Here is a 26,475-nt window from a genome sequence, read left to right on the forward strand (position 1 = left end):
AGAGAGGCAGGCAGAGAGAGAGGGAGAAGCAGGCTCCCTGCTGAGCAGGGAGCCTGATGTGGGGCTCAATCCCAGGACCCTGGGATCATGACCTGAGCCGAAGGCAGATGATTGACTGAGCCACCCAGGTGCCCCAATTCAGAGGTTTTTAAACAAATTTATGTGGGTCAGACAAAACACATTCTTGGGCCTGAGCATCTGTTTGTGACCTAGGAGATAAACAGGTCTGGGCAAGGGACTAAATTTTGGACAGGGCCAAATGGATAATAGTGTCAGGGACAGCTGCCATTCTGGGTCTGACTTCTCCTTGGCTTCAAACTGGCCATAACTCAGAGTGGAAAGAATGAAGTTATGACTTGATAGGTTAGGAAAATTCCCACATTACATGTCACCCTCTGTGGGAAGCAGCTTCTATAAATTCATAGACTATGCAGCCTCTAAGAGAGCTTCACCTTTACTCCCCTTGTTTTGCAGATGAAATTGAGGTCCCGGGAAGGAAGCAGAGCTTTTCTGGGGTCCTGGGCAGGCCCCGCTTCAAACTCCAGACCTTTGTTTGGTGCTCCTGCCTCACGCACTCTTAGGGCATGGGGCATGGGGCAAGGGGTTTTGGCTACTTTGGGGTGGTTGGTAGAGCTGGAGCAAACTCCATTTCTTGGCACAGCTCTATCATCTTGTGCAAAGGGAGGGTTGAGGTGGCAGTTAGTAAATGTGCTCAGTCTCAGCACAAAGGGTCTTTCTGTCACTAGCATCAGATTGACCTTATTTTTTCTACCTAGAAAGATGTAGAGGACAGCTCAGCAACAAGGAACCTCAGTGCGAAGATCCGTCTCTCTGCTTCTTCGGTTTCCTCCCCTCCAGCTCCTTTCTCCTTGAGCCCTGCTGCCCTCCCTTGTGCATCACTTTCCCCCACCGCTAATCCCCACCCTTTTATTCCTTATTTTTCTGACTGTTGCCTGCCCTTCTCCTCCGTGGGAAATTCTTATAATGCTTCTGTAGTAGGCAGAGCCTGGGATTGGACCTGTTTCCAGGGTTTTTGAGGGGACTTGCTCTAAAGTAGGGCAACTAAATAAAGGAGATTAAACATTTTAAAATAGCGCCCTCTTCTCCACCTCACCCCAGGTTGGAAAGGATAAAATCTCAACTCTGGGCTTGGCTACAAGGCTCATACAGTCTGGTGCCACCTCACTATGCTGCCCTCTGTCAGCGGCATGGTAACAGCCCCTGTTTCCCTGTGCTCCCACTCAGTTCAGCATGACTTTGTTGTTTGACCGTTCCCCTGCGTAGAAAGCTCTCAGCTCCCTGCCCCCTTTACCAGACAAGCTCCTGTTCATTTTTTCGAAGCATTCCAAATGCCATCTTCTCAATGAAGCATTCCATGATCCCTCCATGAGCAGAATTCTTCTTTACACTTTGCTTCTACTTCTGTAGTTGTATTCTGCTGTTGTATTACACCCAAATCTGCTCTCATTCATGAAATTGAGATCTTATGGGTCAGGGAACAGTGTACTACTTATCTGTTTCCTTTGTGTCTCTGTAATGGCCCTGGCACAAATAGTACTTGCAGAATGAATAACAGAAATGTATGTGTACTGATACCCGTGGTATAAAGTTGAATGTTAAATGCTTCAGGTCAAATATGACAAAGTGCTGTGGAAGTTTTATGGGAGTTCTTGAGAGCTAACTTCTAACTGGGAGAAATCTTGGAAGCTTCTAAAAGCTGGTAGCCTTTGAAAAAGTTCTTGAAGATTTAGAAGTTCAAATTGGCAAAGATGGTGGGAAGAACATTCCTGATGGAGGGAATGGTTGTACTAAAAGCAATGAGGAAGTATAGAGATCAGGCCCTACCACCTACTCCACCCATCATCCCCTTGGCTAGAAATCCTGCTATAGAGCGTGCTAAGTGCCAGCCTAAAGGAAATTCTCTCCTGTCTTTTCTACCTTTTTTCTTTCTTCTTTCCTTCCCTTCTCCCTATCTCTTGTAACCTAGTTGCCTTTTATTTTTGTTTTTTTTCCCCAACCTTTTCTCTTTTTCATCTTCCCATTTCTCCAGTCCTCCCCCCCCCCTTTTTTTAACTTTGTTGTTTACCTTTCTCTACCTACTTTATTCTTTCTTGCCCTCTTTCCCAAGTTACCCAGGAAATCCAGTCCTTTGAGTTGAGATGTGAATCAGCTATACAATATTTAACTCCAAATAAACACCTCCCCTTCTGAAGCTGAGAAATAATCGTGGCATAATTGCTTCTTATATGTCTGTCGTGTTTTATTGGCATTGACTTTTTTTTAACCTGCCACGATGCTGGGGGGCGTGTTACCATTTTTCTTTTTTTTTTTTTTTAGTAGTTGTCATAATGTCATTTTTAATGAGAAATTTCTGCAGACAGGCCTGCCCTTGAGTGGTATGAGCCTTCAGGCAAAGCTAGGGCTGGATGAGTCAGATATGCTCATGGATCTGTTTTCTTATGCATACAAGTGTCTAGGCCACACACACTCCCTCCTGTCCCTACAAGTTCATATGTTTTGCAATACATAGACACAAAATTGAGTCACAAAGGTGCACACATTGCTTCCTTTCCATACAAATCCGTATTATCTCCCTTACATCTTCAAGTTATCTACTTCCTCCTCCTGCCATGTACCCACACATTTATCCTCCAGTACCCCCTGTCCACTCTTCTCTAACCAGGTGCTCAGAATTGTATGTGTTATGGAGGTACCTGCAAGCCTCAGACACCACAGTTTCCTTACATATCCACACAAGGCCTCCCCTGTACACAGACAACATCTCCCCACGCCCCATGTCTCACACTCAATACCACACCATTTCCCACAATTCCCTGCTATCCCCTCCTTGGGTATTTCTAATCTTCATAAGAGACATTTTAGTTTCAAACTAGTTTTGAAAGGAAATGTCTTTGCCAACAGCCACACTAGTGGACCGTTAGAAGTCTGAACCATTTATGACAGATACTTCTGAGTCCCCTAGAATAACCTTGTTATGGTTGGGTCAGACAACAGAGGGTTGCTTCTAAATGACACTGTTATGACCCAAGGTGGATTTGAACCTAGCTGCAAACTGGTCCTTTCAGGGTTCACTTTTATTGGAAGATGATCATCTACTTAGCAAAAGAGACAGAGCCACTGCATATGTTCCATATCAGGTTCTCTGGGGTGGGGCCTAGAAAACTATATTTTTAACAAGTTCCCAGAGTCCTTCTGTTGTGTAGCCAGGTTGGGAAGCAATTATCAAGATCTTTTTTGTACCACATTGGACAGATTCTTTTCTGGACCTCAGCTTTCTCACCTATAATACAACAAAGCTCATGCTCGTAAAGGACCCTTTCAGCTCTAAAATTTTATGCTGCTTTATGATGAGTTCAGTCTGGTATTCTTTTCTACCACAGAAGTGGTGGTTCTCTGGGTCTACCCTGGGCAGAGCATTTCAGGCTTTGGCCAGAGGCCAGCAGAGGCAGCCTAGGCCCTGACCTTCTGTCAGAAGCACTGACACAGGTCCTAATTAGAAATGGATTGATAATGGGCCTGCAGCCAGGCCTGGGGAGCCTGGGAGGAGGCTATAGGCGTGTTCCTAGCTAAGGAGAATCTGATTCCCATGAAGTGGCTCTGGTTATACTGGTCAAAACAACAGTCCCTCTTCCCCTGAAATTGGCAGGCAGGGCTGCCCTGAGCAAACAGAAATGGTTAACTTGTATCCCCCTTTGATATCTTTTCCTCACCTCTGTAAACTTATAAACATAATATGATGCTAGGTATATAGTACAGGTGCCTTCTTCAGATGGAAAAATCATTTATTGAATACCTACTAAGTGTTAAATACTGGTTTAAAGCCCCTTTGTATGTTTCTCCTACTGTAACAACCTACTGGGATAGGTTTGAAAAGGAAGCTGAAGCTCAGAGAAGTGAAATGACTTGGCTGTTCTATGTCACATTGCATGTTCTTTATTGTACTACATTACAACATTTCTGAGCATTTGCAGCACAGATTCCAAGCTGATGAAGTGCTTTCTCCCAGGGCCATCCTTTATCTTTCCGCAGATTGAACTGGAGCTCGGGCCCTCTCCCTGGAGCTCTTCAAAGACTGGAGGAAATTCTTTAAAATCATTGATGAAGAGGATGTGGGGAGATGCTCTGCTTGCTTTTGCTTTCTCATCTCCTTTCCAAGGTCCTTAAGGAATAAGCAGGCTCTAATGGGAGAGATCAATCATCATTTGGTATCAATGGGAGGACTTCCTCCTGCATGGAGTGCAAAGTCATGTTTCTAAACTGGCCCTGTGCAAGGAGGGGGAAGGAACTCATGACTGGGTATTTGTAGGCATTGTAGTCCGTGAGGGCTTAACATGCTTAGCTACCAGTTGTGGTCAGACCCAATTCCCCCTATCGTTGGTCATTCAGCAAGTATTTATTGAGTATTTCCGACGTGTCAGGGCTTGTGCTAGTGCCTAAGGATTCCCATATGAAGACCCAGTCTCTGCCATGAAAGACTTCACAATCTAGCATCAAGAGTCAAACAAGGAGACAAACCACAGTATTCTGTGTATGCCTTAATGGAGGCATGTGCAAGGGAATCTGGGATTACAGGCACGAAGGAGAGCTTTCCTGGGGAAGATAACTTTGATTTGTGCTTTGAAGGAAGAGGAAAAGTTGAGGCAGGCAAAGCAAGGAGGGTCGCTCTAGACGAGGGAATTAGCACAAAGAAAAACATAAAAATGTGACCAGGAGCTCCTGACAAGGGGGTGGACATTAATGCATTCACTAACATGTAGCAAATCAGATTGTCAGCCCTAAGCTCGTGCCCCTTGCCAGACTTGGGGCTGTAATAGTAGCTGCTGAATGGCAGTAATACAGGAGCAGGAGTTGGGGAGAAGGAGGTACATTTATTAGCAGATGCTGACTGAAACTTAGTTTCAGGGAGGGAACTAAGGAAGAAAGCTGAAGAGCTTTCTCTGTCCTCCGGGCCAAGCCTGCACAGGTGTGTGCTCGGCGTTCTGGGCAGTGTTTTGAAAGCTCATCTGGCCCAGGCACATGGCTTCGCTTCTCCCATGGCAAAATCCTTTGCTCCACTCAGCCTGCCCCTCCTTTCTGTGTTCTTTCAAAAAAAGAAATTAATGGAATCTGTTCAAAATACCCCTGAAATGAAATTACATTTTTAACTCTAATTACCCTAATTAAAATTTGACAGCAGTAATCCTGGAATGGCAGATATGCTAAGTACCCCATGCCTGTGACAAGCTCACTTACCCAGATGGAATGTTGTTCCGTTCTGGGCTTAGGAGAAAAATTCTTTGTGTATTTGTTTTTTTTTTTTTTTAAAGATTTTATTTATTTATTTGACAGAGAGAGACACAGCGAGAGAGGGAACACAAGCAGGGGGAGTGGGAGAGGGAGAAGCAGGCATCCCGCTGAGCAGGAAGCCCGATGCGGGGCTCGATCCCAGGACCCTGGGATCATGACCTGAGCCGAAGGCAGACGCTTAACGACTGAGCCACCCAGGCGCCCCTGTTTTGTTTTTTTCCCATCAGCAATTTAGTCTTTGGCCTCATAGCTTCCCCGAGCTAGGATAGCCATACTTGTGGGCTATAGGCTTGCCCAGGACCTTTAGTCTCAGTAGAGATCCCTTTGCAGAGGTGATGCTCCTGATGATTCTTACCACATATTTTGAGTTTCCTCTTCATTTGAGGTTGGACTGCATGCCCTGAGACTTTCCCTGGGTGAAATCCCCTGCCTTCAGGACCAGGGATCTGTGCTTGTTAGAAGGCTGTCTCCTGATCTAGGGCTAAATATGTGTCTGGGATCAGTTTATGGCTGATATTAAGGATACAGTTTGAGGTCAGGGGCAGAGGTTTGAAAATAAGATCCCTCTTTTCACATATCTGAGCACAGGCTAGAACCACCTAGTAAAATGCTTGGTCTTAACCAGTTACCTGGCCAATCCCGAGGATACAAAAGGGAGGTGGGGGGCAGCTCTTGAAGCCGACTGAAGGCTCTGTTGATGCTGTGAGTATTCTGTTAGAAACAAAGGTCCCCACGTTCTAGTGACCTTAAAAGGGCCTAGAAACCAAGCCTGTTCAGTCAGCGGAGACTGGGTGCTATGTTAGGTACTGCAAAGGATACAGAGTTGACTATGACACAGTGCTTGCCCCTATGAGGCTGACAATTGTGGGGGAGTGGGGAGGCGGTGGTGGGTGAGGGACAGCCATATATAGAGGGCTAATTAAGGCAAGCAAGGACTTTTCACAGGTGTTGCCGTTTGAACTTGTCCCTGAATAGGTATTGACAGAGGAATGGAGGGCATTGCGGGTGTCAGGGAATAGTAGGGGGGAAAGGTAGGAAGTTGCCAGGTGATAATCTGCTGTAATTGGAGTACAGTGTGCAGGGGAACGATATGGTAGAGGGTGGGGGTAGAGTTTAAACTTTATCTTGTAGGCAAAGGGGATCCATGAGGGTACAGGGCTTGTCATATGAGTGTGTATGATGGATTGGGAGACAGGTTGATGAGAGACAGTAGATTAGTTAGAACAGGTGTCAGCAAACCATGACCTGTGGGCTGAATCCAGTCTGCTACCTCTTTTCATAAAATTGTACTGAGGTACAGCACACTTGTTTGTTCCTCTCTGAGTGTTTTCATAGTACAGTGGCAAAGTTGAATACTACAGAGACTGCTCTAGCCCACAAAACCTAAAATATTTACTATCTGGCCTGATACAGAAAAAGTTTGCTGGCCTCTGAGTTAGAAGGTAATTATGAAAGTTCTGTAAAGAGACTAGGCCTGAAATGAATTGGAGGTTTCCCAAATGAGGCTTTTCAGAAGGGACGGCATGATTTAGCAGAAGTCACTAGCCCTGCCCACCTCTCAAAACTTTATAAAGGTCAAATTTGCTGAAAGTTACCATGGTCACAAAAGGACACAGGATACCAACAAGTCCTAGTTTGCCCTTATTAGCTGTGTGACCTTGGACAAATCACTTAACTTGTCAGAAGTTCAGGTGAATATGGTAAATAGGACAAAGAATTCTTCCACTTGGTGCAGAGCTCTGCCACTTCTCTGTGCTTCACTTGCAGTTTATAAGTCTGAGCGCCCTCTAATGGAAAAGACACATATCCTCAAATCTGGAACATAGTTTGAGTTGAGAAGTTGGGGATGGGTGGGCAAGAGGGTTTTGATCACCCAGAGTAGCTGCTGTTGTGGGAGAGGGGCTTATGATTCTTTGAGGACACTGTTTACGCTTTTTCTTCCTTAACTACTCACACTTGTTCTAGCCACATTGAACTTCTACCCTTCAGCTTCCAGAGCATATTAGGCCTCTGTAAAACCAAAGGCTAGATTTATTTCTCAGTTCCCTCTCCCAGCCAGAAACTGCATAAGTACCACTTGACATCCCTTATGAGTTGCTCCCTGTCACTACACTGTATCCCCTATGCCTCCCCTTTTTCTAGAACATTGTGCATCTGCTCTATAGGATAGAAAAAAACACTAGATGGGGAGACTGCAGTGGTGGGTTCCAGACTTACTTCCCTTTAGCTTACTATGTGACCTCAGCCCCTTTGTTTCATGTCTCTGGACGTTCTGTAGGCTCCAGTACAAATGACTTTAGCCACTTCTTGGAATTGGAGATTTCTTCTCTAAGACCCCAACTTCAGAGCACACCTTCCCTCACCCCCCCCCATGTTCCCTCCCTCCTTGCAATCTAAAATATTAGTATATTCCCACACTTCATCTACTTGAAATTCATTGCCTTTGACTGTGAGGAGAGTAGTCCTATCTCTAGCTGTTTTTACTGGCAGGTCCCAGGACCTGGCACTCAGTCTAATTACCGGAGTGGAACAGGCTCTGGAGGTCAGGTCCATGTGGTCCTAGAGGTTCAGCAAGGCATGGTGTCTCTAGGATGGGCAGTCTAGTTCAGTACAGGCAAACACTTGGCCCTGGGCATCCATGATACAGTAGAGGAAGGTGCTGATCCAGGCAATTTATGGACTTTTCCTATTTATCTCACAACTCTGAGATCGGTGATATTATCCCTATTTTACAGACAGTGGGAACTTAGTTTTAGAGGATCATTCAGTAGACAGTGACTGACTCATCGAGGTTATGGGGAAACAAATATTCCTTGTTCCCAAGTAGGGGAGAGTGATAGAGGACAGAGACAGGTAAACAGTGATGATAGCTCTAAGAGGATACACAAGAGCAGTTAAGGAACAGTGCCTAAGGATATGCAGTGTAGGTGACAGAGCCAGGGCTCAAACCCAGGTCTGTCTGCATGCTATTTCTACCGTACCATGCTGCCTTCCTTGCCGAAGGGTAGGGAGGGCAGCAAACTCAAGTGCAGGTTCAGGTTCCTAGGCAGTGTCTGGAGAATGGCAACTGATGGGGAAATCTGGGCTGGGATTCAGAGCTAGGCTTTAGTCCTTGGAGGGCCTGAGTTGTTAGGTGACTAAGGCAGGGGTTACCACATGGACTTAGGCCCATTTATAGAATAGTCACATGATTTTGTGACCTCTAGAAGGTGAAGTCTGGTGGTCAGCACTGGCAGTGGCCTGGAATAGCACAGGGAGCCCAGTGTCAACTCTGTGGTAGCAAATGGGGAGAAGGCGTTGATATCCAGGCCCTGTGGGTAGGGGATGGAGGTTGCAGCTAAGACTGATTTAAATATTTCCTGCCTGGAGTCAGAATTAGTTCAAGGACTGGATTGGAGTTGCTGATTCCTACTTGAAATGATAGAGCTAGGATAGACAGTGAGAGGGAAAGGAAAGAGGTTTTAGAGGCTGACAGGAGCTGGTTTTCAGGCTGAAAAAATAAGCCTTGTTAGATTCTACAAATTATTCCAGCTTAAAACCTTGAGCCATTTTCTTCTCAATGCAGCCGTTACAAGTGCTGGCTCCTTTTCCCAGAGACCCTGTCTTCCTTTTTTTTTGACCGGGGCTATCCAGGCAGGCCGTGGCTAGCTCTAGGCTGTAACATCCTTCACTCCTGCTGCTTCACCATGGGTCCTCTCCTCTGAAGCTTCCTAGATTCAGTTTCTTCATCTGTGACATAAGAGGATTGGATTAGCAAGACTGAGGTCCAAGTGTACTATCCTCAGGACCTCCTTTAGCCACCAGACCAGAAGTTCATTTTTAAGGTTAACTTTTGGATCCCACCCTTGGTATTTGTAGTCTGCACGTAACTGAACTGAATCCCAGCTAAAATGTACAGATTCTTTTTTTTTTTTTTTTTTTTTTAGATTTTAAAATTCTTTAAAATTTTTCGACAGCGAGAGAGGGAACGCAAGCAGGGGGCGTGGGAGAAGCAGGCTTCCCGCCGAGCAGGGAGCCCGATGTGGGACTTGATCCCAGGACCCTGGAATCATGACCTAAGTCGAAGGCAGATGCTTAATGACTGAGCCACCCAGGAGCCCCCAAATGTACAGATTCTTTTTTTGCCTGACCACCTACTTGAGATTTTAATTTTGGGGTAAAATTGGCATTATATCTGGGGTAAAATTGGCATTGGTGCTGGGATCCTGCCTTTCCATCCCAGAACTGAGATTCTTGGGGCTGAGTCCCTATCTACAGAACATTGTTGTTGCCTTTTTTTTTTTTTTTTTTTTAAAGATTTTATTTATTTGAGAGAGAGAGAATGAGAGACAGAGAGCATGAGAGGGAGGAGGGTCAGAGGGAGAAGCAGACTCCCTGCTGAGCAGGAAGCCTGATGTGGGACTCGATCCCGGGACTCTAGGATCATGACCTGAGCCAAAGGCAGTCGCTTAACCAACTGAGCCACCCAGGCGCCCTTTTTTTTTTAAAGATTTTATTTATTTATTTGTCAGAGAGAGAGAGCACAAGCAGGGGGAATGGCAGGCAGAGCAGGCAGAGGGAGAAGCAGACTCCCGCCAAGCAAGGAGCCCGATGCGGGACTCGATCCCAGGACCCTGGGATCACGATCTGAGACGAAGGCAGCCCCCTTTACCGACTGAGCCACCTAGGCGTCCCTGTTGTTGCTTTTTAAGTACGTATTCAAAACCATTATGTGTAGGGGTGCCTGGGTGGCTCAGTTGGATAAGCATCCGACTCTTGATTTCTGCTCAGGTCATGATGTCGGGGTCGTGAGATTGAGCCCTGTGTCTGGCTCCACACGGGCCTTGGAGCCTGCTTAAGATTCTCTCTTCCTCTCCCTGTGCTCCTCTCCACTGCCCTCACCCCCACTCAAATGCTTGCGTATGTTCTTTCTGTAAAAACAAAACAAAAAACAAAACCAGTATGTGAACTTGATACTTGGAGTTCCTGGCTCCACATTGAGGACACTTCCAAAGTCATTCTGTACTGTAGAAGTCTGGATGATGTGGGAAGTGTCCTGATTGGGAATAGGAATCTGGCCCTTTCATGGACTTCCTTCTGTGACTTTGGACAGATCCTCTTGCCACTCTGGTCTGCCTTTTCTAAAATGGTGGGGACTTTTCCAGCTCTGGTCTCATCAGGGACAGAAAGCCATCGTCTACACAGTTCAGTTGCAGAGGCACTGTCTGGCCCAAGCTTTGGTGTGTGGGTTACAGATTATAAAGCCTTAGATTCTCCCTTCCAGCTAGGGAGGGGGGGAGGAGAACCATCCAACTGTCTCATTAGCATGGAGAAAAGAAAACAGTAATTACTGGTGCCTCCCTTGATGATTCCTGAAGGGTTGGTTCTTCTAGGGAAGGAGGAGGGGGAAACTGGAGACAGCTTCAGCTGAGGAAGGAGAAGTGCTGTTAGCTGTTAAGAAAATTCAGAGGCAAGAAATGATTGTCTTGCGCATGTGTTGTATTCTCTGGACATTCCTCCAGGCAGCCTAGAGACTGCCTGGATTGAGTTTCATCTATTTATGGCATAAATAATGTTCTCATACATGGACATGGACTAAGCTCAAGAGCCCTAATGTCACCTGTCAGTAAGAAACCAGCTGCCCTTGAGGGCCTCCTTTTGTGATATGCTGGGCATCCTGACACCTGTCTTTGTTGGGGAGTAGAGGAGGGTTTTACTGAGCTATTTTGTGACCTGGCTGCATTTTTATGATGTTGTGAGTCATCTTTTTAGCCCCAGTGGCAAACCACAGCCAGTTGGTTAATTATGCCTGGGCATAGGCAGCCACACAATAGAGTCAGTCACAAGAGTCAAGGTCAGGTATCCTTGTGAGTGGGAGGAGTCTGGTAGAACTGTAAGACCATGGGTTTGGTCAAGGCGGGGAAAAGCAGGCCTCACAAGGATTGAGGCAGTTCATTTTGAGGCCAAGAGGTTAGGGTGCAGCTGGAAAAGAACTAACAAATAAATTGACAAGCATGGCTCCTAGGACAAAGGCTTTTTGCTCAGTGGCTAATCTTATATTCCCTGCTGGATGTGGGCAGTTGTGCACCCTGAAGTGCTGATCAGAGCAGAAGTGGGTTTGAGGCCACCTGCAGGTGAGCCCTGTCTGATTGTACTTGGAGCTGTTATCCTATGATTATTTCCTGGCGCTGCTCATTCTTGCCTTGGTTGCCACCCCAGAGTCCTAGAGAACCCAACTTCTATTTTCCTTCCCCTCTCCAGAGGAAAATACCACTTTTTTTTTCAGTCTTCCTGTAGGCCTTGGAGAGTCTTCTTTAAACAGCAAGGGTTCGATAGGGACATGCTATTTAAAAAAAAATTTTTTTTTTGCTTTACAAATGTAGGAGATGATTTCTTCTATCAAAATCTTTCCTTAGCCCCCTGCAGCACTCCCTTTTCTTGTCCCAGGCCTTTTGCTTGGTTCCCCACCCTCCCAAAAGCCTTTGATGTCTAGGACTCAGTTCTTCCCCAGATCTTCTCTTAATTCATTTCCTGGCTCCTTTCCCCTAGTTGCAAGCTGTAGTTCCTGGTTTCTGTGTACTCCTGTAGAACTTGTTCTGTATTATTATTATTGTGATGATGATGATGATGATGATGATGATGATGATGATGATGTTGGTGGAATGCTCGAAAATAATGGCCTGACCTAAGGGAATGAGTGCTTCTTTTCAGGCTGACTTGTGGTCATCTGGGCCATAATAAAGTGCTTCCCAGAAATAGAGACAATTTGCACATGCAGGACACAGTGCATACTGAGTCTTGTAAAGGTGTTCCTAGCATTGTGTTCCCTCCCAGTATTAGGTGTTCTGATCAGGTATTTGAGTTCAGCGCAGGCTGAACCTCTCATGGCTTCTTGACTGTTTGATATAGTCTTAGAACATTATCCTTTTGGGTGTGGTATCCAGTCTGGGAATAGTCCCTCTCTCCTCTCTTACTGCAACAACTGGCTGAGAGCCCCTTGGGAAGGTCTGGTAAGCCAAATCCTGCAAGTCTGGATCTTGATGGTATGTTTGCATTCGACCCCTGCCCATCTTTTTCCCAGGCATGCAAAACCAGTAGTTGCTTCATCAAGTACAAAATGGGAGAATTTGGTCCATTTCCTAAAATTTTATTATTGGTGCCTATATGTAGTGGTGGGGTCTTCTTATTTTTGAGCATGAGAAAGTACAAGGTATATAGTAGAAAGAACACAATCTTTGGAGTCAGACCTTGGTTCCAGTAAGTTCTGTTTCCTAGCTGTGTGGTATTAGACAAGTTATTTCTCCGAGGCTCAGTTTCCTCTTGTAAGATAGGGATCATTTTATTGACCTCAAAAGGTTATTAGGAATAAATGAAAATAATTAAGGCTTTGGGCATAGGACATGATACGTAATAGGTAATGGCAAATGTGCATTTCTTTTTTTTCCTCCTAGGCCTTTTTATTGCTTCTGATTCATCCTTTTGTGGTACTTACATGGAATAACAATGGAATAACAATACCTATCATTGAGTCACTTTTGCCAGGCTCTTAGGTGTGGGCTTTCCCATGCTGTCTCATTTATTTTTCCCAATAAAACATTTATGAAACAGGAACCATTTTTTAAAAAATTTATTTTATTTTATTTATTTGACAGAGAGGGAGAGCACAAGCAGGGGGAGCGGCAGGCAGAGGGAGAGGGAGAAGCAGGCTCCCTGCTGAGCAGAGAGCCCGACGTGGGGCTCTGATCCCAGGACCCTGGGATCATGACCTGAGCTGAAGGCACTTAACCGACTGAGCCACCCAGGCGCCCCAAAGCAGGAACCATTTTTAATAAATGAAGGAAACTGAGGCACAGAAGGTCAGTACCTTGCCTAAGGTCACAAAGGTAGTTAAGAGACAGAGTAGGATTCAAATCCAGGTGTCTGATTCTAGAGTCTGAGCTCTTCACCACTAAATTGATTATTACTACTTGTTCTTTTCCTGAGCAATGTGTGACTTATAGTGGTTCTTGTTTTCTCTGTACTTGGACCTGTTGGGATTTGCATGTATGTGGTCCATGAGTTGTTTTAAGTCTTGGTTGGCGCCTCTCATTTGATGGAGGTACGGACAGTGGCCTGTCTGCCACAGTTCTTCCTAATCCTTTCACTCAGAGCAGGCCCTTCAACTGAAAGGTGGTATAGCCCTTTTTCTTTCTTTCTTAAGAGACCATCCCCTCATTCTTTCTTTACCATTCATATAAAACCAAATAAATTTACTGTTCTTGCCAGTCTTCTTGATCCCTCAAAAGATTCTTCAGAAGAGTAGATGCTGGCTCCCTCATTTTACAGATACGGAAACTAATGTCCAGGAAGGTGAAAGGACTTGTCCAAGGTCACACAGCGAATCAGAGGTAGAGCTGGAACTAGCTGTTAGGTTTTCTGACTCTCAGCCCAGTGCTTTCTCTACTAATTTAGGAAGAAGGGGAAGTATGAGTGTATAATTTGCAGATGAGACCTAAAGAAGGTTAAGCTGTATTAGGACTCAGGATGTAGAGTTCTGAAGGGACCTTGCCGCCTTCATCCACATCTTCACCCCAATTTTTTCACACACATTTGAGGAACTCAGCAGAAAGGGAGTAATTCTTTTTCCCTTAGGGTTCAACAAAACTTTCATGACAGGGAGCTGGGGCGAAGCATCCAGAGGATGTCAATGTCTCCTCATCCATAAGGAAGTTGGATTCCCAAGGCTCACTAGCCTGGAATAACCCTTGGAGGAGGAGCAGAGGAGTATTCAGAAGAACTGGTATTTCTGACCTCTGCAAGCTTTAGCCTAAACCAGGTGAAGGTTGAGCTGGGGCAGGATAGTGGTTAAGAACTGAGGATTGGAACCCTGAGGAGTTTCATTGTACCTCCTCCTGGTAGATTTAGTCTGGGGTTTTGGACAAGCAGGTTCCCTTCATTTGAAATTTATAAAGAGAAATTCTTCGGCTGCTCTTTAAAAAACAAATAAATCAATCCTTGGTTCTGGTACCAGAAAAGAAACCTTTCCCAAAGTCTGTGCCTCAGACAATTCCTTCCTTTTTGTCTCCTTCCTTACCTTCTCTCCTTTCACCGTTTTCCTCTCCCTCTCTTTTCTCTTATCCACCCAGCTTCCCTTCTTATCCTTTTCTCGCCTCACCTCTCCCCACCTCTCCCTTAACTCCTGAAAACAAGAATGGAAAAAGGGAACCTTCAGACAACAGATCAGTAGATAGCTGGTATTAAAGATACTGGGGCTGAGAGTCATAATGTGGAGCTTGAGATTTTGGACCTTACTTCTAGACCTCAGAACAAAGGTTCATGGGGAAGGTGCTTATTCACTCATTCATTCACTCACAGTGTCTCCTAAGTATAACCTGCCAGGCTCTGTGTCAGATACTTAGGCTATTCCAGTTAATAAGACCCTAAACCTGCCAATAAAATTACAGTCTTATGGGGAAGACATTAGCAGCAGTAGACCTCCTCCCCTATCCCCCCATTCAAATCATTGGATTTTTTTTTCTAAGTTGTACTTATTTAAGTAATCTCTATACCCAGCATGGGGCTCGAGCTCATGACCCTGAGATCAAGCGCTGAGCTCAAGAGTCTCATGCTCTTCTGACTGAGCCAGCTGGGTGCCCCAAATCATTGGATTTTTAAGGTAGAAAGAACTTTAGAGTTTATCTGGTCCTCTGGATCATAAAGTAAGTAAGTAAACGTATATAGGCTTTGGAGTAAAGTAAAGCAGGCTTGGGTTCAAATCCTAGCTCTGCTACTTACTGGCTGTTTGACCTTAAATGGTACAATTAACCTTGCCCATATTCAGTTACCTTGGATATCAAATGGGCACGCCATCACCTCTTCACAGGGTAGTGTGAGGGTTAACCTCATAACAGCTAGCCCAGTGCTTGGTGCATAGTAACATGTGTCTTTTTGGCTTAAGTCCTTGCTCCTGTGAAACTTCTGAGGCCACCTCCAGTCAGCCTGATTTCTTCATTTTTACAATATGTGGAGCACTCTTTGTACTGTTGGATCCAGCCTAATATTAGTAGTAGTCCTTTTGCAGGAAGTTCACATAGTCCCACACCCTGGAATGCAAGGAGCCTAAGGATAAGAACTGTTCTTATTCATCCCTGTGCCATCTGTAACCCCTAACTTAGAGCTGTGACCATGACCAACCACGCCCAGGAAGTATTTTTCGATTGATTGGCTAGAAGGCTTCTATAAATATGCTCAGTGTTTTGCAGTGAAAGAAAGAGCTATTAAAGACCTGGCCTGGAATCTCCCATCCTAACTCTTCGCCCACCTCCTCTTCTGTTACTGCAATGATTCTCACAAAATCCCTGTCCTATAATCAGGGTGGGGATTGTATCTCCATTTTGTAGAAATCTGAGGCTCAGATTAGAACCAAGGTCCCTTGTTAGGTGATAGATCCCGAGTAAAGTAAGAGTAGCAAGAATGAGAAGAGAAATCTTAACCGAGTAGGTCTTCATTCTCTGGAACCAGCAGGAATCTTTACAAGAAGGAACAGAGGAACTGGTTTTGAGGCTTAAGCTGATGATGAGGCCAGAGCCAGGTGTAGTCACAGAGATGATTCAAGAATATGACAGAGAGTCGTGAGAAAAAGGGTTCAGGATAACTTTATAGATTTGCTAGGCCTTGGAAGATTAAGAAGGATTTGAATATGTACAAATAGACAGGCGTTCCAAGTGCAACAACAGCATGGACAAAAGGATGAGAGCTGGAAAGCCCATGATAGAGGTAAGGCAGATGATGGCCAGATGAAGGCATACTTAGCAAAGCTGAGGTGATTGGGAGCCATGACTTTTTTCATTTTTCTTTTCTGAGCAAGGGAGTGGCATTGGGAACATTAGTCTGGCAGTGTGGATGCAGTGGTTAGAGCAGGAAGGGATAGGGGTAGACTACTGAAAGACCAGAGAAGAGGCTACTGTAACAGTCTGTCCTTATAATGTCAATAAATTTTAAGAAATATTCCAGCCTTGCAGGCAAGAGATAGTGAGATCCTGAATCAAGAGGAAGTTGTCACAGTAGGGAATAAAGAAGAACTGTTTGGATGTAGAGCTCTTAGAACAATAACGAAAAAACGCATGAGGACTTGGCAGTTGTGGGAATGGGGCATGAGGAAAGGAGAGGTTGGAGAGTATGAACATTTAGAGTCTCAGTACTTGGAAGAATGGTTATATCATTTGCTGAACTGTAGAGGAGGAGATGAGTTCAGTTTGTTGACATTGAATTGGAGGTGCTCATAGTCTATTCCCCTTACTGCTCACCTCCTAGTATCTCTGCCTTTGGCCTTTGACGTGGGCCTACAGAGATCCTTCAGTTCCATGTATTTGCTGCTTTGCCTCCAGGCCTGGAGCCCCACAGAGACCCCTTCACCCATGTCTTGGAACAACTGTCACTCTCTTGTCTGAAATAAGATAGTGCATGTAAGATTCTTAGCCTGGTACCTAGTCTGTTTCAAAGGGTACATTCATCGTTAGTGGCTATTAAATGGCGATTGTCATGGTTATCATCGCTTTCTGCTCACAGTAGCTAGAGATTAGAGAAGCGTGTGGAACCACCCGACTGAGGGACTCAAGAGCCATTCATTTGGTATTCGGTAGGAAGCCTGGACTGCAAGTAAATGGAGAGGATTTCAGGCTGGGGGTAATTGAGGCTCTGAGCCATATTGGCTATGACTAGAGAATGTTTCCTTTTTTCTCTTTTGTTTTTCAGAAGTTGATATAGTATGGTTAAGAGGGCAGGGCAAGCTCCAGAGGATGGACTTTCTGGGGTCAAGTCTCAGCTCTGCCTTCTGTTAGCTGTGTGACTTGGGCAAATTTACTTATCTGTGCCTCAATTTCTCTAGTAGTAAAATAGGGAAATAACACAGCAACCTTATAAGATTGTTGTGCAGATTAAATGAGTTAATATAAAAAAGGGTTTACAACAGTGCTTAGCATGTACTACTGTTCTCCTTAACCCTGGAGTCTCCTCTATTCCACATTCCAGGTAAATATAGCCATTTCTGTTTTTCAACCATCCTCACCAACAGAGGAGGGGATGAGTAAAGAAACCTGAGACCAGTTTTAGAGTGCTTGAAAGTTTGTCCCAACTGGGGTCCGGGTTATCTAAGCTGGAGGAACCTGGCCCAAGATCGAGACAGAGTTGCCTAGATGACCTGAATTCCATTTCCAGTTCTTTTTTGTTAAGATTTTATTTTTAAGTAATCTCTACACCCAGTGTGGGGCTTGAACTCAAAACCCCGAGATGAAGAGTCGCATGCTCTACTAAGCCAGCCAACTGCCCCTCCATTCCCAGTTCTGCCACTGATTTACTTTGACCTTGGGCAAGTCACCTAACCTCTGAGCCTCAGTTTTCTCAGGTGTAAAATAGGGATCGTAATTAATTCCTCCATATATATTTAGTATCTCATTCTTTCTATCACCGCATTCTAGTTATATTGACTTTCTTGTTCCTTTAAGCATAACAAGCTTATTCTTGCCTATGATTGCTGCGGGGTCTTTGTACTTGGTATTCTCCCTCTCTGAAACAGTCTTTCTTCAGATCTTTGCAGCTCTTACTCCCTCACTTCATTCAGGTCTCTTTCTGGTGGTTACCTCTTGGAGAAGGTTTCCCTGATCTTTTTTTTTTTTTTTTTAATTTTATTTATTTGAGAGAGAGCACGAGCAGGGAGGAGGGGCAGAAGGAGAGGGAGAAGCAGACTCCCCGCTGAGTAGGGAGCCCCATGCGGGGCTTGATCCCAGAACCCTGAGATCATGACCTGAGCTGAAGACAGATGCTTAACCAACTGAGCCACCCAGGTGCCCCAGGTTTCCCTGATCATTTTATCTAAAATAGGCCTCATTCTCACTCCTTGTCATTCTTTCCTCTCTTACTCTGGTTTATTTTTCTTCATAGCACTTAGCATAACTTGAAATAATGTATTTAATTATCAACCTATCTTTTTTTTTTTTTTAAGATTTTATTTATTTGACAGAGAGAGACACAGTGAGAGAGGGAACACAAGCAGGGGGAGTGGGAGAGGGAGAAGCAGGCTTCCTGCGGAGCAGGGAGCCCGATGCGGGGCTCGATCCCAGGACCCTGGGATCATGACCTGAGCTGAAGGCAGACGCTTAACGACCCAGGCACCCAGTCAACCTATCTTTTGCAAAGATGCGAGACATGTGAGAGCAGGAACTTGGAATGCCTGTGCTGACCTAAGTTCATGCCTGTCAGGACCCTAACTGACTTCTCTCTCTGTTTTAGGTGAGCCTTGTTCCCAGAGGCAGCTGGTACTGACCCTGTGACCCAAAAGAGAAAATTGTGGGCTGAGCTCAGCCTTGGTACTGGTGAGTGAGGGTCTTGGGCAAACTCTGGGCAAGCTTGGGCCAAGATACAGGGTAATTAGTTTGGGGCTTATTTTTATCTTTAGTACAGGTAACTTCTAGGCTGTTACTCTCCTACTCCATGTCTGAGAGACTAGCATAGGCAGGCTCCTGTACTGGGGGGAGAATTGAACTTGGCTTTCTTGGAACTGCTGTAAGATGGTTTGGGATCATTTGCGGTGAATAAGGCAAAGCAGGCTCAATTCCTTCTGGCTTCTGCCAGCTGCTTTGTCTTGGAAGTTATCTTGGACCTGGTAGCTAAGCCCATTCTCCTATAAGCTCTCTTAACATGACCTCATAGCCCTTAGAAACTTTCCTGATTGCAGTCTTGACTGTGACCTACCAAGCCCCTAGGTCAACTTCAGAAACCAGTTTTATCAGTCCTGGAAAATGTGGTTATGAATGGTGGTGAGGATGGGGTGAAAGAGCTGGGGCCGTGTGAAAGGGAAGTCAGGGGAAACTTAGAGGGAAAACCACAGATAGTAAGATGGGAAGGGAGATCAACACATTAAGAACCAATTGTGTTATGGGTCTCATTTAATCTAGACAAAACCCCATTTTATGGATGAGGGAATTGAGGCTCCGGAAGCTCCAATAATTTGCCTGAGGTTCGCATCTGAGAATCTTTAAAGCTGATGTTAGATCTGGTCAGTCTATTGTAAATACCATTGCTCTCCCTGACTTGGCAGGCTTTCCTTGGACTGCTAATCTCCCTGGAATCCTGATTTTTCTTAGAAGGTTCAAGAAGACAGACCTCCTTAGGGATTCAGGAAGGAGGTCTAGTTATTTGAGGGGCCCAGCAGGGCAGGCAGGAGTTGGGGGTCCTTTCTGAGGCAGTGGCATTTCTAGTGAGGGAGCCAAGAGGCTGATTGAGTTTTCTAGCAGTTAGAGGCCCAGGCTCAATATAACTAGAAGGAGAAGAAAACACCTGTAACACTTGAGATACTGTAAACACTTGGGCCAGCAGAGATAGGGACCTAGACAGCTGGACTGGGGTTGGGAAACCTGGATTTTTATCTTCTTTCTCAACATTTGTCCTTGGACAACCTCCCCTCCCCTATTTATAAAATTGGAATGCTTCCCCACACCCCCACATGTCTATTGTATGTATACCAGCCTGCAGGATGTTGTAGAGAATCAAATGAGAAATGCATGTTGGAAAGCTCTGTGAATTGTAAAGCACCATGACTGAAATGAGAGAAAGTGAGAAGAAAGCGTTATAAGTATCCCTGGCACCTTAGTCCCTGACCTATTTGCTACTCCACTCCCCAAAGGGAAAAGGGAAGGTTTTGCTTTGGAAATTTGTGCTGTAAATCTTCTTCCATGCCCTTTTTTTCCTCCTCTTGTGCAGATTCTACCTGAAGCTCAATCTTTCCACAAGGGAAGGGATTCCAAGGCACAGAAACAGAGCCAGGCAGCATAGGCAGCGTGATTTGCAGCAGGTGGGTTGCAGAGTGCAGGTTTAAATGCACTCTCACTGCCTGGCTCCCAGGCCACTGCTAGCACAGATATTAAAGCACTTTTCAAGGGCCCATCCCCAGCATGTGTCTGCACTCACTGACTAATTCCACATAGATCTTGCCTTGTTTCCTACTGTCCTCTCAGAAGAGGAAGGCTGTTCTATTTTGGCCTTAAGTACCCTGCCCATCTCCACCCCTCACCCTCCCAACTACTAGTGGAAAAGGCACTTATACTATGGCCTCATAATCTTGTCAGAGGCCATGGTCATCCAGTTTTTCTACCATCTCTCTCTTGCCCTTGGCCAGTGATCTAGGCCACTCTCTTTACATTCTCTAACAGTGACATTTTGTTCTTCCTTCTTTGTGAAGGTGTACAGAGGGGTCTGTCCCCAACCTGGTGCTCTTGGAATCCACATTAGCCAACCTTCCCTCCTACTCTGAATCTCCAGGCTCTTGCTGCCACCTCTTATTGTCTGGTTAACCTAAGTTCTGTAGCTTCTGGCTTTCCCATGGCCTGGGTGCCCAGCTTGGACCTTACTGTTTTTGTACCAGCTGCCCTCTGAAGAAGTTCCATCATTGATCGTTTCAAAATATGAATGATTCCATGTAAAAAAGTATCTTGCTTATTTATCTAACATACTCAAGTTTCTATTAAAAACAAATTTCAACTAAAAAGAAGGAAGCAAAGCATTGTCATCCTTAAGCCCTTGCACAGCACTAATTTATTCCTATTTTTATATGTTGTTGTAACAGGTTTAGCAATCTGGTTTCTAAACCCCCATAAGATTCAAAGCAGCATATCAAAAAGGGAGGAGGAACTGCTATATTAACAGCAGCAAGAGGTGAGAACTGAGAGCTAACAGTAAGGGAAGGATGAAAGAAGAATGATAAGAAAGAGAAGTTAAAATGAGTGTGGAGGCCATTCAGTTTAGGGGCAGACATCTGTGTGCTTCAGTGAAGTGGAGTTGGTAATTTTGAAGGTAGTTCTAGGTTCCTCTTGAGACCGGGGGTATCAGAAAACGCTAAATTATTTATAATGTCTACTATATTATCAGATGCTCTGCTGAATGCTCTACATAAGTTGATTTCATTTTCATAGCAGCTTGGGAGGTAGGTGGTGATATTCTCATTTTAGAAATTACTGAGGCTTTGAGAGAGACAAACAGGCAGTGATTGGAAGAGCTAAGCTTAGAACCCAGAAGAATCCAGCTCTAGACAACCGAGTTTTTTCTATTATCCTATATTGGCTCTTTCCTATATATAAAGACCTGAAACCCTGGTCTTTCTCCGCCTCTTGAGCCACTGGTTTCCCCCTGCCTTCTTTTTATTCATTCTCCTGTATAAAACTTTATTTATTTTTTAAAGATTTTATTTATTTATTTGACAGAGACATAGCGAGAGAGGGAGCACAAGCAGGGGGAGTGAGAGAGGGAGAAGCAGGCTTCCTGCAGAGCAGGGAGCCCGATGCGTGGCTCGATCCTAGGACCCTGGGATCATGACCTGAGCCGAAGGCAGATGCTTAACCAACTGAGCCACCCAGGTGCCCCTATAAAACTTTATTTTTTAAGACATTCATTCAGTGAGTATTATTGTCAACCATGTGCCAGGCACAGCTTTGAAATATAGCAGCGAAGATAGCTTTCTCTTTTGTAGTTTAGATTCTAGTGGAGGAAAACAGATAAACAAATGAATATGTATGAAGAAAAATAAAGCAGCAGGGTAAGGGAACAGAGCGGGACATCGCAATGAAAAAAGGCCTCTGTGAGAAAATAGATCTGTGCAGAAATATGCAGGATCTGAAGTAGTGAGCTCTGTGTGTATCTTGGGGAATAACATTCCAGGCATAGAGTTCAGCAAGTTCAGAGACCCTGAAACCGTTGCATGCTTACTGTGTTTGAGGAGCAAAAGGAAGCCAGGTGGCTGGAAGTGGAGTGAGCAAGAGGGAGTGTAGAGTATGGAGAAGTCATAAGGGTAGACAGGGACCCAGATCATGCAGGGCTTTATTCTGAGTGAAATAGGAAGCTGTTAAATTGTTGTGAGTAGAGGAGTGATATAATCTGACATCCAGTTAAAAAAGAAAAAAAAAATCCCTGTGCCTGATTGCACCAGTTAAGACCTCCAGCACAATGTTGAATAGAATTGGTGAGAGCAGACACTCTTACCTTGTTCCCAATTTTAGGAAGAAGGTGTTCAGTCTTTTACTATGAAGTATGGTATTAGCTATAGAGTTTTCTGTAGATGACTTTTATCAGGCTAAGTAAGTTCCCTTCTATTCCTAATTTACTGAGAGGTTTTACTATGGATGGATGTTGGGTTTTGTAGATGTATGTTTTTTGTTCTTTATTCTACTAACATGGCACTACATTGATTTTTGGATATCAAACCAACCTTGTACTCCAGAGTAAATCCCACTTGGTCAGAGTGTATGATTCTTTTTAAATGGCGTGGGATTTGCATTGCTATTTTGGTGAATATTTTTGCATCTATGTTCATGAGGAATATTGTTTTTTTTGTTGTTGTTTGTTTTTTTTTGTGATGTCTTTGATTTTGGTATCATAGTAATAACTGGCCTCATAGATTGAATTGGAGAGTGTTTCCCCCTCCTCTGTTTTCTGGAAGAGTTTGTGAAGGGTAGGTATTACTTCCTTTTTGATTGTGTGATACAATTTATCAGGGAGGCCAGTGTGGGCCTGGGCTTTTCTCTTTTGGAAGATTTTTAATTATTAATTTAATTTTTGTTTCTTGGGTTTTTTTTTTTTTTTGCTTGTTGTAGGTCTGCTCAGATTTTCTGTTTCTTTCTGAGTCATGTTTGATAATTTGGGCCTTTCTTGAAATGTTTTCATTTCATCTAAATTGACTAGTTTCTAGGTTTAAAGTCGTTCATGGGGGTGCCTTGGTGGCTCAGATGGTTAAGTGTCGGCCTTTGGCTCAGGTCATGATCTCCAGATCCTGGGATTGAGCCCTGCATCTGGCTCCTGGCTCAGCAGGGAGTCTGCTTCTCCCTTTCCCTCTTCCTAACCCCCTGCTTGTGTTCTGTCTCTCTTTCAACTGAATAAATACAATCTTAAATACATACGTACGTACATACATACATATAAATATAAAAATAAAATAAAAGTTGCTCATAGTATTCCCTTATAATCCCTTTAACTTCTGTAAGATCAGTAGTGGTATCCCCTTTTTAATTCCTGGTTTTGGCAATTTGTATTTTCTCTCTTTTTTTCTTGGTCAGTCTTACTTAATGTTTGCCAATTTTGTTGATCTTTTCAAAGAACCAACTTTTGGTTCTGTTGTTTTTCTGTTCCACTGATTTCTTTCTGTAATCTTTATTATTTCCTAACTTCAACTTTCTTAGGGGCTGGTTTGCTCTTCTTTTTCTAATTTCTTAAGACTTAGGGTTTTTTGTTTTGTTTTGTTTTTTAAGGTGCTTTGCAGCCCAAACAAGTGGTCTTCAGTATGTAGAGCTTCTGAGAGGGCCTGTCTCAGAAACAGTAGGGTGGACAAGTTGTCTACATTGTATGTGTTACCCACTGGGAGGGAGGGGGCTAGGGCGAGACCCCTAGTGCTGGGCAGCCTCAGTCCTGCCCATCCCAAGTCAGGGTTTGGGTCAGGCCTGAACCTCATGTAGGAGGAGGGCAGGTGACACACAGAAAGCCAGAGCTCCCGCGGCTTCTGAGGAGATTTTGCCGATACACAGAGTTGGCGGAGATAGCTGCGCGCCTCACAGACTTCAGAGGCTTCAGGATGGCTTTCGAGACCTTGCAGAATACCTCTGTTGCCAGTTAATGACTGAGATTCTAAGCAGAAATTTAATTCTACTAAAGAAATAAGGCTTAAATGCAGATCCCTTAGGTAACATTGAGGTGGAAGAGCTCTGAGCAGTGCCTGGGCTTGTTGGTTACTTATTTGTGGTCTTTAGTTCCCTCATCTATAAACAAAGAATAACAACTTCTGCCATCGAACTGTGTCAGGCACATGTCAACTAAGTGCTGTATAAAACTGTTAAATACTGTACAAATGTAAGGGACTATTCATGTTAGTAATTCTGGCAATAGGGACCAGGGACAGAGTCTGAGAAGGTCCAGGGGCAGTAGCAGTGCATTATTATCCTTCAGAGTGTGGGATGAATGTCTGACCAAAGTGGACTTTGTAGCTTAGTAAGGCACAGGAGGTTCCTTGTCTGCCAGTGTAATAATCAGATGGCTCCTAGAGAATTATGTGGAGAAAATCTGAGGGAGGCCGCCAGAGCAACTCATATAAGAAGGAGCTGTCCCTGTTCTTTCCCCACATTCTATTACTCTGGTTCCAGAAACAGCCGGCTTTCTTGAGGGTTGCTGTCACAGGAAAGCAATAAGGTCCAGCTCACTTGGGGGGGAAGGAATACTATGTAAAGGGCTCTGGGCTATATTGGGCCTGTGTCTCCCTCCTTCCTTCTCTAGTTTTCATTAAAACTAAAAAGGATCTTTCTGTCCCACTGGGGCAGCAGCCAGACAGCAGAGGGACTGACAGGTCCTATAGGTCAGATCAGCTAGAGGGCAGTTCTAAGGATGTGGCAGAGAGGCAGGGTCCCGAGCCTAAGAATAAGGCCAAGAGATCAAAAATCCAAGCTGTGAAACTGGGAAACAAGAGATCAGGAAACCAAGGTCTATAAGCAACTTGGTGTTAGAACCCTGAGATGAGTAGGGCATGAATTGAGGGGATTTACGATTTAATGGGGCAGATACAGAAAAATAACAAAACTATCCTACAAAAGACCCATGTTAACACCAAAGCAGAAATTGCTTCTTTTGAATTGTCATTTTGTATTGTCTGAATCTTCACTGCCCCCCTTCTCTCAGTGCCTCCCCTTCCCCCATCTTCCCAATTAGGATATGTCAAGAGTTACTGCACTAAGTGCATAGGGCAGGAGACAAAAGTTACCTACAGTATACACCTTTCTTGTGTACCTCGGAGCTGTAGTTTCCTCATCTGCAAAATGGGGAACAAAAATGCCTGTATGGTTATTGGGATGCTAATAGGAGATGATGAAAAACATGCCTGGGCTGGATTGGTGTGTTCAGTCACTAGTGATTGAAATAAATTCTGAAACCATGTGTTCAGTGTCAGATTATAATGGAAGGTGAATATCCTGACCCAGGCTCTTAACCCTGTTTTACTAACTCCATCTTGGGAAAGCATTTAATCTCTCAGGGCCTCAGTTTCTTCTGCTCTAAAAAGAAGGAATGAGGTAGAAAGTTGACCTATAATTGCTGATGTCCCTTCTAGTTCCGTGCCTCTAAAGGCACATGGGTCTGTGGTTCAAAGGCATCAAAGTCAAGATGAAACAAAAAGTTGAGGGGGTCAGAGAATCCTCACTTTCAGTCCTGTTCAAGGGTACAGCAAGGACAGTTAGAGAGAAAGCCATTATCTGCAATGAGCAGGTGTTGGAAGTGTCTGGGAGTCTGCTTCAGGGGCAGTGACCTGCTTGTCACCCAGCATTTGGAAAAGAAATAGCAGAGCGAATCAGAATGGCCCAGAAGGTTGGAGACTGAGTAGATACCTAGTATGAGAGAGACCATGAGGCATAGGACGCAGTTTGTGCTCCATTACCTAACTCTATCGTGGTGTTCCCAGTCAAGCTATTTCTGTTTCTGTAGCCTTCATATCCCCATCTATAAAACGAATTAGGTGATGTATTCTCCAAGGGCTTCTTTAGGCCTCTCTAAAATTTCATTTTTCACTTTCTTCTGGCTCTCTGTGGTGTTGAGGATTTCATTTATATGTGAAGCCTTAACAAGCCAAGCTTTGTCTAGCCCTAGAGTATTTAGAATGCTCTTTCAAAGCACTGTTTCAGGCCACTAAGAATCAGAAATTTTCAAGTTGAGGAATGCCTTGGTCCACCTGGTCTAACCCCTCATTTAACATTGGGAGGTAATGCAGGAGAGTAGAAAGACTACAGGCTTTGACAGCAGACTTTGAATTCAAATTCCTACCAGTACCAGCTTAATCTTACAGAGCCGTAGTATCATCATCTGAAAATGATGACAGAGTGACAATAGAGTAGGAGGCATAAGAGAATTACCTTTATTTGGAGGAGGAAAGAAAAAGCTGAGGACAGAGAGATAAAGTCACCTGCTCAGGGTTCAGCTCAGACCAGAACCTAGGTCTCTTGTGTCTCTGTCCAGAGTTTTCTTCTCTAGAGCCAAGGTCAGTTGTACTCATGTGTATGTTGTAGCAGAGATTAGAACTGAAAGCATGTCAGCTTTCTTAACATATTCGCCAACAGCCTTCTCAATTCCCCTGTGGCGTGTGTCAATAACACAGCCCGCACTTGTTTTAGAAACAAGCGCTCCATAAGCACTTCT

At 44.5% G+C, this 26,475-nt stretch overlaps 1 protein-coding gene across 12 annotated transcripts in view; it reads left to right on the forward strand.

Annotated features, from left to right (window-relative positions):
• Positions 1-26,475, forward strand: part of RALY (RALY heterogeneous nuclear ribonucleoprotein) — a 78,329-nt gene that overhangs the window by 15,063 nt on the left and 36,791 nt on the right. For 9 of the 12 annotated variants that reach the window (XM_078057093.1, XM_078057099.1, XM_078057098.1 and 6 more), the window contains exon 2: positions 18,553-18,635. The exons of 1 other annotated variant lie outside the window; for it this stretch is intronic. The gene's annotated coding sequence lies outside the window, so the exon portion shown is untranslated. Of the gene's footprint in view, positions 1-18,552; positions 18,636-20,034; positions 20,114-20,889; positions 20,974-26,475 lie in introns of those variants that run through there. 2 more of the 12 variants (XM_078057097.1, XM_078057096.1) reach the window with 2 other exon arrangements.

This window comes from Halichoerus grypus, chromosome 10 (assembly GCF_964656455.1).
Source record: "Halichoerus grypus chromosome 10, mHalGry1.hap1.1, whole genome shotgun sequence".
Classification (NCBI taxonomy): Eukaryota; Metazoa; Chordata; class Mammalia; order Carnivora; family Phocidae; genus Halichoerus; species Halichoerus grypus.